The 16,404-nt window shown below is 41.0% G+C and overlaps 1 protein-coding gene across 5 annotated transcripts in view; it reads right to left on the reverse strand.

Annotated features, from left to right (window-relative positions):
- rdx (BTB/POZ and MATH domain-containing protein rdx) overlaps window positions 1-16,404 on the reverse strand; it is a 124,820-nt gene that overhangs the window by 16,508 nt on the left and 91,908 nt on the right. The window lies entirely within an intron of this gene.

A 16,404-nucleotide genomic window follows, 5' to 3' on the forward strand; every position in this document is an offset into this window, starting at 1 on the left:
GATCCGATTTTTAAAATTTTTATTCAACGGTTAGACACAATTTCCCTCTCGACGGTAGGACTTTGAAAGCATTTTTTGTACTTTTGTACTCGAAAAAATTTACATCGAGAATCGAATGAACGTCAATTGAAAGAGACAGGATTTGACGGTTATGACGTTCGTTCTGTCGATCAGGCACGCACTTCAGCCCCGACGGATATTCTCGCTGCTGAAAATCTTTTTTTTTCTTCTTCTTCGAAGAGTCGATAATACTTTTTATTGGTTACGAGGAGAGAGAGAAGACCGAAGACTTCTCACGCGGCTCGATCGAAATTTTTCGGTGCTGTGAAAGCGGGCATCGGAATGATTGACGGAACGAGGCGAAGTCTACGTTTTGACTCGACGCGCTGGCATTTAGGCTATGTGCATTTGACACGCCGCGTTTGAGCCAATTTGTAAGCCCGCTCTCTCTAAGCCAATTTTCACGAAACCTTACACTCCGCGAAATCAACACGTGACGCTCCAAGCACCGAATGCAAATCAAACCGAACTGTGTGAAAATTTATTCGTCTTATTTTTTCAGCTCTCAGAAAAACAAATAAACAATCAAAAGAACTTCATAATTATTTTCATGAAAAAAATAAAATTAGCAGCGCCGTTGCAACGCTTATAGATTGCCAATTAAGGGGCTCATACCGTGTAGCAGCCGGATTTATTACGGTTTTTTCGCGATTCTTTTACGACTAGGAAAAAAACATTTTTTTTCTTGTGAATTTTTTTTTCGCGCTTCACACACAAAATTTCAATTTTCAAAAATATTTCAAAGCACGAAAATCCTTCAATTTTTAATATTTCCGTATGATTTTAGTTCAGGCGATAGCCACTGTTTTACAAATCAAATCGTGGAGACTATATATGGAGAAACATACGAGTTCTTGGGTAATAACTTTACACCGGATCTACCAGAGATATCGGAGTTCAAAAATTCAATCATAGAGTTGAAATACCGACGAAAGAACCCTTCAAATTTCAAAATTCTACGTTTGTTTCCTTGCCGCAAAAAAGTGTTTCCCAACGCTAAAAAATGAATAAAAAATGATCAAGTATTCTTGACTCTGACAGCTCTGTGATGGTCCCGATATTCGAATCGATCAAAAGGGTTCGAATGAAGGTAGTTGATCGGCACATTTTGATCGTTACGGAATAAAGTTTTGGGATCGTCGAGGACGCGGAGAGCATCATTTTTGTAGACAACGCGATGACACACAAACAGGCGCGAGATATCCATACATGTATAGCAAAGGGTCAAAAGTTAATATAATCGATAGGATAAGTGGTACGTTTCGAAAGAGTCGAGTGCACTCGGCCTCGTTTTTCAACTAAAATTATAAGGAAAGAGCTATTTGAGTGTAATTTCTAGGGCCTCTCTCCTCATCTCTTAGCCTCCACCATTCCCTTCTCTTTTTCTCGATTTTTTCCTTTCTCTCTTTCTCTCGTTCTCTCTCGCTCTTTCTTCCCGGATACTTTTAGCCATAAATCGGAATGGTGCACAATCCATGGTTGCTCCAATGACGTCTGACTTTCACTTCAACGCTAATACACCCACGTTAGTTTCGTGCTAGATGCCAACATACCGAGATATTTCACGAGTTTGATACGAGACAGAAAGAGAGAGAGAGAGAGAGAGAGAGAGAGAGAGGAGGGGAAGATAATAAAAGAAGAGACAGAGAAAAAAAGAAAAAAATATTAAACGCAAGAGGGGAGGAGGGAGAAAGAAGGAGAGTACGATACAAAATACTACAGCGAGAAATTCTCGAGTGGTATGCAATAGGGAGTAGCAGTGGTAGGAGAACAAAATAATTGGAGGAGTGCAGAAATGTTTAATGCCACTCTCGACCTACAGTTGCAAAATAGCGCGACTAATTTCTAAACCATTTTATGACTATTGATCAATTACGATTTAAAAAAAAAGCGACAAATGAGAGAATAAAAAATGAAATTATGTGACCAAATCGAAATGACGAAATGATCGAAACGCGATAGATCAACTTAAGTAACGTCCAGAATCCTACGACTCCGAGATATCCAGGAAGTTGAAATTGTACGAGAAAATATATTGGCGCAACTTTCTTCTCCGTTTCAATATGAAACTTCGATGAACCAATGAACTCATTTAATTCTTTTGATCCAAATACTCCGGTGGGAAAAAGTGAAAGAAAAATTGTCGTCCAAGTAATTTTACTCTCAAATCCCATTTCTTTGAAATTCCTTGGCACTCGAAATTTGGACTGATTCCGAACCTCTGAGAAAACGCAGTTATATAGGAAAAGCTTCTGCTTTTGCCATTTTTCCAACTTCTATCGTTAATATCTCTTTTAAGGATTCGGTCACCCTTTATTTTTATCGTCGCTTGGAATCCCTATATTTTTTTCGGCTGTACTTCCGAAAAGCGGAAACCCAATTTTGAGCTGAAATTTTGCATACTGCTTCTTTATAACAATATAAGATTTCCCCTAAAAGGATTTTTGGCGACTAGCAATATTTATTGAGAAATTGAATTTTTAAGTTGCTATTTTAGCCCGAGCCGAGTATATCTATATCGCTTATCTCGCTCGGCCGGTATCCTCACTTGGATGGCAAACGTTGCGCTCCTTGGCTGGGCTACTCCGGGGAGACCCACCCATTTACTTTTCAAGAATTTTTTTCTTTTATTTTTTTAATTTGAACAAAGAAAAAAGAAAATTCTTGAAAAGTAAATGGGTGGGAATTTTAAGAAAAAAATCCCCGGAGTAGCAGCCAAGGAGCGCAACGTTTGCCATCCAAGTGAGGATACCAGCCGAGCGAGATAAGCGATATAGATATACTCGCTCGGGCTAAAATAGCCACTTAAAAATTCAATTTCTCAATAAATATTGCTGGTCGCCAAAAATCCTTTTGGGGGAAGTCTTATATTGTTATAAAGAAGCAGTATGCAAAATTTCAGCTCAAAATTCGGTTTCCGCTTTTCGGAAGTTTATCCGCTCCCGTAGAAATTTTACGATTTTTCAAGTTTTCATTTTTTATTAAATATTCGATAACCCGACCTGAAATTTCGCCAATCTGTTCGCATGTAGTTTTACTTTACTGCTATTTAAAATCAGTTATTCGTAGAATATTCAGCTTCGTGAAAGCAAAGTCTTAATTGATGCGGAATAACAAAACAAATGCGGAAATATGAAGGTGCGACATGAAAAAAAAGATGACGCTGAAGTTTGCAACGTCGGAGTCCAACGAAATGATGTAAAAAAACCCTAATGATTCCAGTAATTCTCCAATTTTCTTACCTGCCGAATTTGAAATTCGTAGTTTTTCAAGCTCCACCGATATTTCGTGAAATAAAAAATAATTGGTCAATTACGAATGTTTTTTTCCTTCATTTCGTTGGACTTGCACGTTGCAAACTTGAGCGTCGTAAAAAAAGTGAGTTTCTCCGTCGAATTTAGATGCTTGTTTAAACTTTATCGGCGAGCCGAAGAATTGATATGTATGTCGACCATATATCGACGGAGAGGCGGAGGCGTCGATCGACGTTGTTAGGGCGCACCAACGGACCAGCGAGCCAGCAGGCGCGTCAGACTCAGCTCACAGGGGAAAGTAGAACGTGGCATAAGCCACTCGATAAACTCTCAGACGACATGAAATCTCTCACTACACATATACCAACGTTCCAATGAATATACAGACAAACCCTGTCCGGAGAGACGGGCAACGTCTCTCTCTCTCTCTCTCTCTCTCTTTCTCTCTGTGTGTATCATTTTCGTAAGTACATAAACACCTAGAAACGCGTCGGTATAGAAAAACTGTGAGAGTGTCTTTGCTCATTGCTCGACGTTAGCCTCGCGGTGAAAACGAGGAAGTCAAGTGAAAACTACCTACAAACCGAGAGCGCCCAACGAAACCTCGCCTTAATTATAGTACACTCTAACTACGAAGAGTCCGCAATGTACCTCGTTGTATATATACGTATATGATTGTACGCGAATCTCGCGAGGCTTGCCAAATCAGCCCGGGAATATCTGTTGCGTCCCACTTGGTAGATGGTTGGAGAGAGGGGAGGAACGCGAAAGGAGAAGGAACGTTTAGCCTCTTTCACTCTCGCTATTGGCACACACGGCAGAAGTGAAATGATGTCTTTCAAAATTCGTTCGCATCTTCCAATTTTCGTAGAGGCAATTTCGTAGAGAACGAAGTAGAATTTATCGTGCAATCATTACATTTGGAGCGAGGGCTTCCGAATATTGTGAAATCGGATTTTTCGAGCTCGAGGATGTGAACAAAGGAAAGTAATGAGAAAAAATCGATATCGTTTGTGGATAAAAAACCGAACTCGACCAGGGGACAGTCCGAGTTATGAAAACTTCTTGATGAAAACCTGAAAAAAATTATCCCCGGTGTCTTTCCTCGCACGCTCGTAAACGCCGCTCACGAGAATTAGTAGCGTATACACAGAGCCATATGGAAAGGTGAAAATAAGGAAGTGTCGAGAATATAACGGAGGCGCGGAGCTGAGAAAAATAATGAAAAATAAAAAATATGAGGCTGCGCGCGTGTTCGTCGGAGGCATGCACGTGTCTGACATTCGCGGGGAATAAAATACACACGTGGATGTAAAGAGTGCACACACGAAGCGGGAGAGAACGCCTCGAGGCTTTTGCTCTCTCGCCTCGTTTCCAGGGTCGTTGCGTTAAAAATAGAGAGCCCATGCTCAGGCACCCCCGGTCGATACTCGATATCCGGCCTTGTATCAATTAATTTTCGTGCCACTGCAGAGCAAACGATCCTCTCCCAAGTGGCTATATATCTGTATGAGTCCAGCATATTTCGTCTATGTATTAACGCGTTTATATGCTTTAATCGAGCAAGAGAAAGAGAGAGATGTGAAAAAGTTTCATCGTTCGAATATACGAAAGATCGATTACCTTCAGCGAGTCCTTCACGTTCGAATTGAGGACGTTCTGATAAAATGATACGTCTTCAAACGTACGAGTACCAAATCGTTGATGAAATAAATCTTCAGCCCAGTATCACGTTTTTTTTTCTTATAAAAGCGTGTGACATCGATAATAAAATTGACAAAAATACACATGTGAACTGGAAACAGAAAAATGTTTCTCCCTATAACAAAGTTTTGTTTCGGTACGAAGAAACCTTTGGAGCACGAATTATAATGGCTTCTAGTCATCCGAGAGGAGTAAGAAATTTCATGAAAGTCTTACTTCTTTATCGGGGGGGGGGGATTTGTTGAAATTGATTTAGAAAGTATATTGGATTAGTGGAGGAATTTCAGTGGGGTTAACTCGAGTCAGGGAGTACCAAAACACTTCCGGTAACTGAAAAGTGCTCTAAACATCGAAGAACTTTTGAATACACATTGAGTGGAGTTTGCACGAAGAATTTCATGGACAATTGTGAGGGCGGTTTGCACGAGTAATTTCGTCTGTAAACGAAGCGACGTTGAGGAACAAAGTTTCCGTGTACTCGACCAATTGACGGTGTGCGTGCAAGATCGAATGATGACACTTGTAATAGCGCCAACACCGATCAATATGGTGGAAAAGTTCGAGACTGAAAATGCCGATGATGAGAATAAAATAAGGGAAAATGGAAAGCAATTTTTTATTTCACAAAATATCGGTGCAGGTTGAAAAAGTACGAATTGAAAATTCGACAAGGAACGAAATAGAACGGAAGGAACGAAATTGTTGGAGGGTTTTTTAAAATAATTTCGTTGGACTCGAGCGTCGAAAACTTCAGCGTCGTTGGATGGAAGTCGTCGGGGTGTGAAAATTCGAAAATTACGAGGTCGATATATTTCCAAAGCTTTTATCGGAATGGAGACGGCGACAAATGGCTCGTCTTTCGTAAGCCCTGTGGATTATGCGCTCGAAGTACTATAGAAAAAGAGAGAACGAGTCTCGGAGTAAAATGCGATGAATCGCATTAGAATTATTAAGGTCAGATCGGTATCAATGTGGAACGAAAGCAAGGCTACGAGAGAAAAGGCGTGATCGCGCGGAAAAGAGAGGAAGAGAGCGAGGGTAACCGGAGGGGAAGGGAGTAGGGCGAAAAAGAGAGTGAGATGCGGAGGGAAAAAGAAAAAAGCGATTTCTGGGCTCCCTGGTGAATGCTCTTGCGATGCCAGGAAGAAACGTGTGCGTGAGTCCGCCGCTCGCTCGCGCGGACTTGGTTGCTTTATTCATCGAGACGAGATTGACCTTTTTTATGGCACGAGAGAGAAGTAAGCAATTACGGAGGAGGTCAGGGCTGTGGAGCATTGACGAGAAGGTGAACGAATATCGTTTCATCTCGGCGACACAAGAATTTTCGTCAAAATACGCTCGTCCAATGAGAAAAGCGTTTGAAAATCGGTTTTTCATACTGCTTTATCGGTCGCTGATAAACGAGAAATTTTTCATATCTTTCGTCGATCATTTCTCCTCATTCATTCTACAAAACAGCTGGAAAAGTAACGGTTAACGATATCGTTAAAAATTGTAATAACTCGTGCGATCGGAAGAGCAAGATTCTTTCGATACTTAACGTTATTTCATGTCTATAGAAACGACGAGATTTACCCATCCCATACTTTTTTATATTCGTGACACTTCGTTCCTGCTCACTAGTCCATTTGCATTGAACCAAACAAACATGGTCGTTGGACAAAATTCACTTGGCTGGACAGCCAATTGGTAGTGTCAACAATTATTTGACTGAATGGCATTGTTTCTTCGATCACTGATCGATGAAAATTTTTCATAAATCGATCAATCAAGTCAGCAAGTGAGTTTGTTCAAAAAATGTCTATTATTAATAAACTTTCTCACATTTTTTGACTGCGTCGATAAACATTTGTTCGGATCTTAATAATCAAATTGATTTCAGGATTTACCATTCATTTTTCTTCATCTCAGAAAGCTTAGTGTGAATCCAAGTTAATTTCTTTCGATCGACGATTTTCGAATACGATTTTTCAAATTTAATCGACAAAGATAAGAGAATGGAATGAATGTCATTTCAGCGCGATTGACATCTGCATCGAGTTCGAGTGGGACGATCGCATGACCGAGCGAGACGGAGGAGTACGAGAGAGGCCGAGTTTCGCAGGAAAGTCAGTACAGCATAGTTTGCTCGGGAGTGACTCGGGAGCGTGGAGTCAAGGCTAGTTCGATGCTGATCGTTGTGCTTTTATGCTATATTTTATATATATATCGCTGCGCCAGAGAGTTTGCCTGTGCCGCCACGAATGTGATAAGACAAAGGCTAACTCTCTTCAAGGGCAACACGAGCCCCACCGTTGGCTTGAGCGAGCTGCTGCTACTTCTGTTGGCAATGACTTGCCAACTGAGGTAGCCATTGGGATATATACTTGAGAATAAAAAACACGCATGTGTACACACATGAGAAGGATTTTTGTCGAAGAATTGACGAATATCGACAAGAATTGTGACCAAGGTTGCCTCTTCGTTGGAGAAGTTAATGAAATTCCGAATGGTTACTAAATTTGTGAGATCTTTGTGATGAAATTTATCGTAAATTCTCAACTATCGTGGTACAGCGACTCTAAAAAAAGTTCACAACGTTGGAGTCCAACGAAACGGAGGAAAATAACATTTGTAATTCACCCATTTTTTATTTCACGAAGTAATGATGCTGAAGTTTCCAACGTTGGAGTCCAACGAAATGATCGCGAAAAAAACTCTCCAATAATTCCAGTAATTCTCCTATTTTGTTCCCTGCCAAATTTGCGATTCGTTGTTTTTCAAGCTGCACCAACGATTCGTGAAATAAAAAATCGGTGAATTTCAAACGTTTTTTTCGTTCATTTCGTTGGACTCCAACGTTGGAAACTTCAGCGTCGTCACGAAGTATCGGTGCTGCTGGTTGGAGAACTACGAATTGCAAATTGGACAGGGAACGAAATAGGAGAATTACTGTAACGATTGGAGGGTTTTTTGACACCATTTCGTTGGACTCATTGCAAACTTCAGCGTCGTTCAGCGGCTTACGCCGAGGAGGCTCGAGTCTAAATTTTCGAACGAAATCACCTGAAAAGTGAGGAGCCCGAATTCGTGGGCTTTCGGGCATCGGATACGTTCCAATAGCGCTTTCAAATTAGCTGCATTTGCATCTTCCGCCGGGCGATTATTCATCCTAAACCGAGTGTTGTACAAAGAGAAAGAGAGAGAAGGACGTGTAATAGCAAACTTGGGAATACGAGGGACCGATAAATCAGTATCGATTGCACGAGAAAGCATAAATTCAAGGCACGAACGAGAGTGCATGCGGTCGAACACGGCGAGTGCATTTGCTTGTATCGCTGGTCTGTAACACAACGAGGATACATAACAGGCTCGATGAGAGCGTAGAAATATATAGACACGGATAGAGAATTCCATGGGAAATATCGATGTGTATATACACGAAGGTACACGAGTTTGTAGCCTCGTCATTATTCTTCGATTACTCGCTCCGCGCATCGTCAATGCAACGGGCGGAGGGAGGGCGATGCTGTAGTAAAACTCGCACATCGACACACTTGAATCATTGAGTACTCGAAGAGTGTGAACAATTTCAATTGATGAGGCTCGCCGAGCCACTACTTCTCGTTCTCCTTTTTCCCCTACAAACCTCATAGCCTCAGGAGTCTTTTGTTTGCCGTGGAAACAGTATAATTAAAGGATGATTCCAAGAGGCCCGAAAACCTCGTCGTTTATGGCTCTCGTTTTGTCTGCCCCGGACTAAAAATCGACGCGATCCTTTGCCCAATAAATCACGGCGGTGCTCGCCATCTCCTGAGGATTTGTTCGGCTCGCGCACGAAATGTATTTGTGTACGAGCACACATGCAGCACGGAATCGCATTCGCATCTCACGACAGGCTCGGGCGCGTGTGCGCACATTTACCGTACGATCGTTATGGCGTAACGACGATAAGCGTCGTCATTTTCTCAATAATTCAACACAGCAACGATCCATCGATTTATCGATAAATCATTACACGTCCCGCGCGCCTTGCTGGCTCTAATCGCGCATAAATATACCGCCGAGTTTTAAGGCACTCTCGTAGAGACACTCGATTTGCTCTTTTCTATCAGCGCTTCGATTACTGAGACACGTACGAGCACTCAAGGGATCTGCATATACTTATTAACATTAGAATTCTATTGCGGGTTTCCTCGTCCATTTACTCTCGATCCTGACATCGCGATCCATTCCGCTTATCCACTGGCATCGCTCAGACAAATTGCACTCCGACAATCTGCTCTAATAAAATCCTCTTCCATATTCGATTCGAGTACTCTATGAAATTGATGAAGAGATGACGCTGAAGTTTCCAACGTTGGAGTCCAACGAAATGATCGAAAAAAACTCTTAAATAATTCCAGTAATTCTCCTATTTTGTTCCCTGCCAAATTGGCGATTCGTAGTTTTTCAAACTGCACCAACGATTCGTGAAATAAAAAATTGGTGAATTAAATACGTTTTTTTCGTTCATTTCGTTGAACTCCAACGTTGGAAACTTCAGCGTCGTGATGAAGAGGAGGAAGATCGAATGGACTTGAGTGTTGGAAGCTGTGAAAAATCGAGCAAATTTTCTTTACAATTTTTGTTTTTCATAGTTAAAAAAATGGCTCGTCGTCCTGGGTCTTTGCACGCGTTTAATTGCACGCTTCTCGTTAAGGCAGGAAGAAATTTCAATCGGAATTTAAGGAAGCCATGTAATAGTTGAAGCTACATAAGCAAATTTTTCATTTAGAGCGTTCTTAACGGTCTGGGGAGCAACGAAATTTCGAAATTGGTGTGAAAGAAAAGAAATTTTTGAGCTGGACGTTCGGAGTGATGATTTCAGGTGAGACTTTCTCTTCTTCGGGATAATGCAACTCGAAATGGATTCTTCAACGATTTCTTCGGTCCACCGATGATAAAAAATGGTTTATTAATCTTTTGGATTTTTTATTTCAGGCCAAGACTGCGGAAGTCAGCGGGAAGGAAAGAACTTGGATAATCATTTTTGAAAAAAAGGAAGAAAAATGTTGGGGACGTGGAAACAAGGCGATACGCTGACGTCGAATTATTCCTCGATAATCAAAAATGACTAAAATCGTTCGGACAATATGAATGAACGACTGAAACAGGGTTTGCACATCGCGAAGGTGTTCGGGGCGAAAAAATACACGAAGCTCCGCGAACGGTGAGGACCTCGACGAAATTGGCCATGAGGCCCAAGGTCGTCGAGTATCCCACAAGTCCCAGGGGCACTGGCCCTCCAACAATGTGTACACAAAAGCGCAAAATCCACCGGAGTGAGGGAGGGAAGAAGGGAGAGGGAAATCGTTCGAAATTGCCTGCGGGGGCGCAGACGTTCGGGCAGGAGGAGAACGAGGAGAGAAAATCGAAAAGAGCGAAGGGTATTTCAGAGCGAGAGAAATGTTATTTGAAAAACCGTCAATTGCACGGTTCCAATGCGTTTTTTCGCCAGCTCGATTCCCTTTGGGAAAAAGCAAACGAGAAAATGGACGGACCGTTTTTTCCTGACGTCTGATCCACCAAATCTGTGTGACGCTGAAGTTTGCAACGTTGGAGTCGAACGAAGTGATATAAAAAAACGTTCCACTAATTCCAGTAAATCTCCAATTTTGTTCCTCGCCGAATTTGCAATTCGTTATTTTTCAGCCCACACCAATGATTCTCGTGAAATAAAAAAATGATGAATTACCAATGTTTTTTTCGTTCATTTCGTTGGACTCCAACGTTGCAAACACATCAGCGTCGTAAATCTGTGGCTCCTTCGTTGGAACACGAAAACAAAAAATAATCGAGAACTCAATGTATTTGTTGCTTTTCTCCGAGAGCGTTCGTGCACTTGAAAAATCGAATTTCAAAAATCCTCGCTACTTTTCTCCCGTGACAATCGTACGTACAAAAATGCACGAATAGCCCAGGATTAGGAAAGAAACATGAGATGGAACGGAAAAGGGAGGGGGTAGAAAAAGCAAAGAGAGAAAAAATAGCGTTCGAGACGGGGAAGAAAGAACGAAGCGTGGAGCCAGTGGTTTTCATGTTCTGTGTGTGTGCGCGCGTGTGTGTGTGTTGTGTGCTCCGGCCACGAGTCTGTATTAGTTTGTCCTCGTACAGGACAAGGCGTTCTCGTGTGCGCGCGCCTGGCAACCTTCGTTTCAAGGGTACAGGGCCGTCCGTCCGGTCTCTATACGATGTATAACCGTCGTTGCAGACCCTCCCCTTGCGCCTCCCCTCCTTTTCGCTCTTTCTTCATCTCTTCGCTGCTCCCTCTTCCTCCCCTCCCTGCTTATCTTTTTCTTTCCATCTCCGCGCACTTTTTTCTTCCCTTTCCCTTTCTCATCCCCTATTATTTCGTCTACGAACGACTCGCGAGACGTATTTTATTCAGATTTATCATCGTTGTCGCCGGAGGACTTGGATTTATAAGTGGAAAGGATGAGAAAACAATTCGTGTCATCTTCTGTCGATCGGTGGACGAAAAATGGGACTTGACTTGGAGTTTCCATTGTTCAGTTTTGACCATGTTGACGTTTAATGGTGCAACGAAACGAGATGAATTTCGTCGATTTCGCTTGATCCGGGCATTCGATTCGATGCTCTCTCGGTGGTTATCGAAAAGAATTTTTCTTCAGCGAACTTTTTCGGAGGAATCAACGCCAGTTTACTTTCCCGGAAACACCAAAGTTCAAGGCTCGGCCCAATGTTTCTTGCAACAGCGAAACTCACTCTGAACATCTCTCCGGATATTAAAAGTAAAAAATGAAAGTTTAAGAGAGTTTTTTGGGATGATACAGATTTGGGGAGTTGTCATGCTCGAAGGGGATTCGCTTCGTTGTTCTTCTCAGCAAATTGTACGAAACAAAAACATCGTCTTGCGATATTAATTAACGGGGTTTCGAGTTGGTTAAACACCAGATTAGAAAAAAACACTTTCCTGAAGATTGGAACAAATTTCGCTCCTCTCAACCAAAATATTCCGTTCGATACTCAACTTGACGGATTATTATTGAAACAAACTCGTTCGATAATGTTTCGTTGAAAATCGTTGAATCTACCGAAGCTTTCGTCCCACGAAATGAATTCAATTCAACCAATAAAATCCTTCTCTCCTCAGTGCATCGAAACCTTTTGAAAACCCTTTCTCTGCTCGTTTCAACAATTACGAAAATAAATCGTTGAAAAATTGCTACAAAGGATGATTGACCGATGAGACTCGCTGTAATTTGTTCTCCTTCCACAAAACTCTTGCAATTCCATCAAAACGAACCGGAACGCGCTTAACCACTCAATTTCCTCAACGAAAACGGAAAAAAAAAACAATAAAACAACAATCAAAAATAAAAAAGAGCATTGGCCGCGAGACTACAAATCGTTGGGCGCTAAAGCGACAGCTGTGCGTCAGAGATCGTAGGGAAGAAAAAGACGCATGCGCGGGTTTTCTTGAGAGCATCGAAGCAGCGGCTGCCGTTTATTCCGATTCATGAACGAAGGTCGTTGTAAAAGAACGATAAAGATAACGAGAACAGAACGTAAGTCATTTCGATACATTTTCCAATGTAATTATAAGGCTTGAAAATTGAACAGCTCAAAACGGAGAAGTCCCTGGGAGCAGCTGTAATCGATCGTGCATTTTCCTTATCTGCGAGCATCTCGAGATTCGATTCTTCATCATCTTCGTAAAAAAAAAAAAAAAAAAAAAAAAAAAAAACCAGTTTGAAGATCGAGCTTGAGCCTGAAGAGGGCATTTTTCACTTTCAAGCTGCGTCGATGATCAAATTAACGACGAATTGAAATAAAATTCCTGCTGAGAGCAGTCGAATTTCGAGTCCTTTTTACAACAATAATGAAAAATAAAAGGAGGGGAAAAGGAGTAAGTTTATTTGGACGTTGGCGTTTGGACTACGAGTGTGCATTCATCGGCAGGTAGTCAAAGTCATAAAGGTTTGTAGCATGTTAACGTGTCCACAACGGAATCATGGAAGCCGCACAGCTGTCTACCTGAGAACGAGGATAAATCTTTGTCCGATGTTCGAAGGTCGAAACGAAGCTTCGCTGCTCACGTTTTGAGACGGAATGCGGAATAACGAAAAGGTTCAACGAAAAAAAAAAACGAGAGAAAATGATCGAAATCATGAAAAACGAAAAGTCCACGAAAAAAGTAGTTCGAAAAATTTAATCTCGTCGCGCAGAGCCTCGAAATTCGAACGAATCGAAGTTGCGATGAAACATTTTTCGGAATAAAATATTCAGAACTGTGCACCTTCGCGAAACATTTTTTCTATCTTTCAACTCCGTCAGATATTCACAGTTTGGAAAAGGAAATAAAAACTGCAAGTTCAAAGAATCGCAGACATTTTCAGCAAAAGCAGAATGAATCCCTTCGTAGAATCTCTCGAACAATGCAGTTTTCACAAAATTTAAAATCCTTCACGAGTGCAATTTTCCGAACGACGATAAAAAGTTGACTCGTCTATAGAAACGCCCAATTTTTTCTGTGTGTGTGTTGCATTACGTTAATATTGTAGCACGAGCCGATACAAAACGTGAAGGAAGTACGAGTATAAAGAAAATTGACAAACCGAAGCTAAATATATTTATAAATATGAGACCCTACAGATAAACGTGCTCGAGAATACAATTATTTTCGTTGTGTTCGTATAATAAGCTCAGAGGCATCGAAGAAGCACGAGTGCAAGTAGGTCGAATGAGAACTCGTGTTCTTTGTATGACCAACATTTACGAACGGAATTTCTTTCCCCCTCCCAATTCCACCTCTTTCTTTCTCTGACTGCGGACTCGTAATTTTAAAACTCGTGAGGGAAAGTGAGAGAAAAATTATTTAGAAAACAAGTCAAAGTCGAGTATCAAAGTGGGTGAAAATCGGGAAGTGCACAGCAAAAGAAAAACGTTTTATGTTCGCTTACGAATAGCTTTCCACCTCGACAATCACAATAAAAATAACGATAATTATCGTCATAATAAAATAATTTTTAAGACCACAATTATGGTTTTATTAGATTTAAAAAATGTGGGTATTCGCAAGTTGCTAAAGAAAACTCATTCAATGCCAGCACGTGAGGCAACTGGACGACATTGACTAGTGGGTGAGGCGAAGCGTAACATTTTTATTCTACTTGACCTCAGCTGTCGAACTTCTGTCGTGTGGCGTGCCTTTGGAACAAACTACGTTAATGCACATCGTTCATCCAATTGTGTTTTCTGCAAATACGTTTATATGCATTATCATTTTATCCTTTTTAATTTATGAGAAATTGTGTACGACGCTGAAGTTTGCAAGGTTCGGTAATTCTACAATTTCGTTAGCTGCCGAGTTTGCAATTCGATGACGCTGAAGTTTCCAACGTTGGAGTCCAACGAAATGATCGAAAAAAACTCTCCAATAATTCCAGTAATTCCCCTATTTTGTTCCCTGCCAAATTTGCGATTCGTAGTTTTTCAAGCTGCACCAACGATCCGTGAAATAAAAAATTGGTGAATTACAAACGTTTTTTCCGTTCATTTCGTTGGACTCCAACGTTGGAAACTTCAGCGTCGTGCAATTCGAGTTTTTCAACCGGTACTTTTCACTTCGTGAAATAAAAAATTGGTCAATCACCAATGTTTTTTCGTTCATTTCGTTGGACCCCAACGTTTCAAACTTCAACTTTTGTGTACGAATGTTTGGATTAATCGGAAATGAATTTTTTTGAGCATGAAAAGATTTGACTCGTGTAAGGCTCTTGTCGAGAAAGTTATTTCCACTTTGCTAAAATTTCCACAGCATTGGGTGTTTAATGACCCCTTCAAATTCATAGATATATTTCAATGCACGAACGTTACTTCACGTATGTTTGCGCCTGTTCGTGTGCGGGGTGGGAGTAAATCGAGTTCGAGGCTCGCGCAGCCTTTTATCTTTTTCCACATGTGGAAAAGAGGGACGCGGCAGCCGGAAAGCATGTTTGGAAAAACACAGCGCAAGGGGCGTTTTGTCGACAAACTTTGTAGAAGAGACTCAAAACGTAAAGCCATGGTGATATGAAAACTGGAGCGTTATACAATTCATTAACCCAATTAATTAATCCCCATTATTCGTTGAGCAATTGGTAATATTATGATTTGTGAAAAATGATAAAAAACATGAAAAAATAAGACGTTTTTGACGGATATATTTTTTTAACGAGCAACTACACTTTGTACGTGAAACAGGGACTCACACTTTTCTATGGTCTCAAAGCAACGGAGTTAGTTGCTCGCGCACTCGACCTTAATTGTCTCTGGACGAGCGCTCTCTCTCTCTCTTACCTTCTTTCTCTTTTTCTTTCTCTCTCTCCCTCTCTATTATTTCGTCCCTCGTTTGGCGTTGCCAGACCTCCGACACGAGGGCATTTACACGGCCGTGGTTAACAGATCGGTCGAGCACTCAAGAGATCAAGTCCAACGAAAAATCCTCGTTTATTTATACAGATTAATACATAAAAAGGCAGTTTTCATCGTTGATGACGGAAGCAATGGTGAGCAGGAGTCAAATTCGATTTTTGATATTTTATGACGTTTGCAACGTTGGAGTCGAACGAAATGATTCTTAAAAAGCCTCCAATTATTCCAGTAATTCTCCAATTTCGTTCCCTGCTGAATTTGCAATTAATAGTTTTTCAACCTGCACCGATACTTCGTGAAATAAAAAATTGGTCAATCACAAATGTTTTTTCCTTCATTTCGTTGGACTCCAACGTTACAAACTTCAGCTTCGTGATATTTTTCAAGGTAAAAATTCGCCTTTTTCAATGGAATCATTCATCGTTTCTATTGAAATACAAGTCCAGTATATTATTTGAGCAGGACTAAATCGTCGCCAAGTATTCTGCGATATAAAAGTTCAAAACGTGGGCAGTGCTGGGAAAAATGGAAATGAATCATGAACTGTCATGACCGAAACAAACAGCCTGTTTATTCGTCGCATAATTTAACATTTGGTAAGCATTTTATCAGAAAATTACGAATATGGAAACGAATGTAGTACTTTTCAACGTTCTGCAGAACGAAATGTCTTTCGTGTCGTCACACTTCCGCTGACTTTAAACATCCAGAATTTCGTTGTAGCGCTCCTGACATATTTTCACGAGCACGGTTGGCGGAATGAAAATTGTTTTACGCCTCAAAAGAGAAAATATCATCGAATAATGACGATAAAAAGTTGCCCCGAATTATTCACTCGTCCGGAGGAGGCGGTCAAATTCTCAACTACATTGGGGACACTAATAACGTCGAGTCTAGACAATCACAATGCCAAAAAAATACCGAAAATACGTAAAATTAAATTTATTTATGAAACGTTCCGAAACGTTGAGTTTACTCGCGGTAGTAT

This window comes from Venturia canescens, chromosome 1 (genome assembly GCF_019457755.1).
Source record: "Venturia canescens isolate UGA chromosome 1, ASM1945775v1, whole genome shotgun sequence".
Classification (NCBI taxonomy): domain Eukaryota; kingdom Metazoa; phylum Arthropoda; class Insecta; order Hymenoptera; family Ichneumonidae; genus Venturia; species Venturia canescens.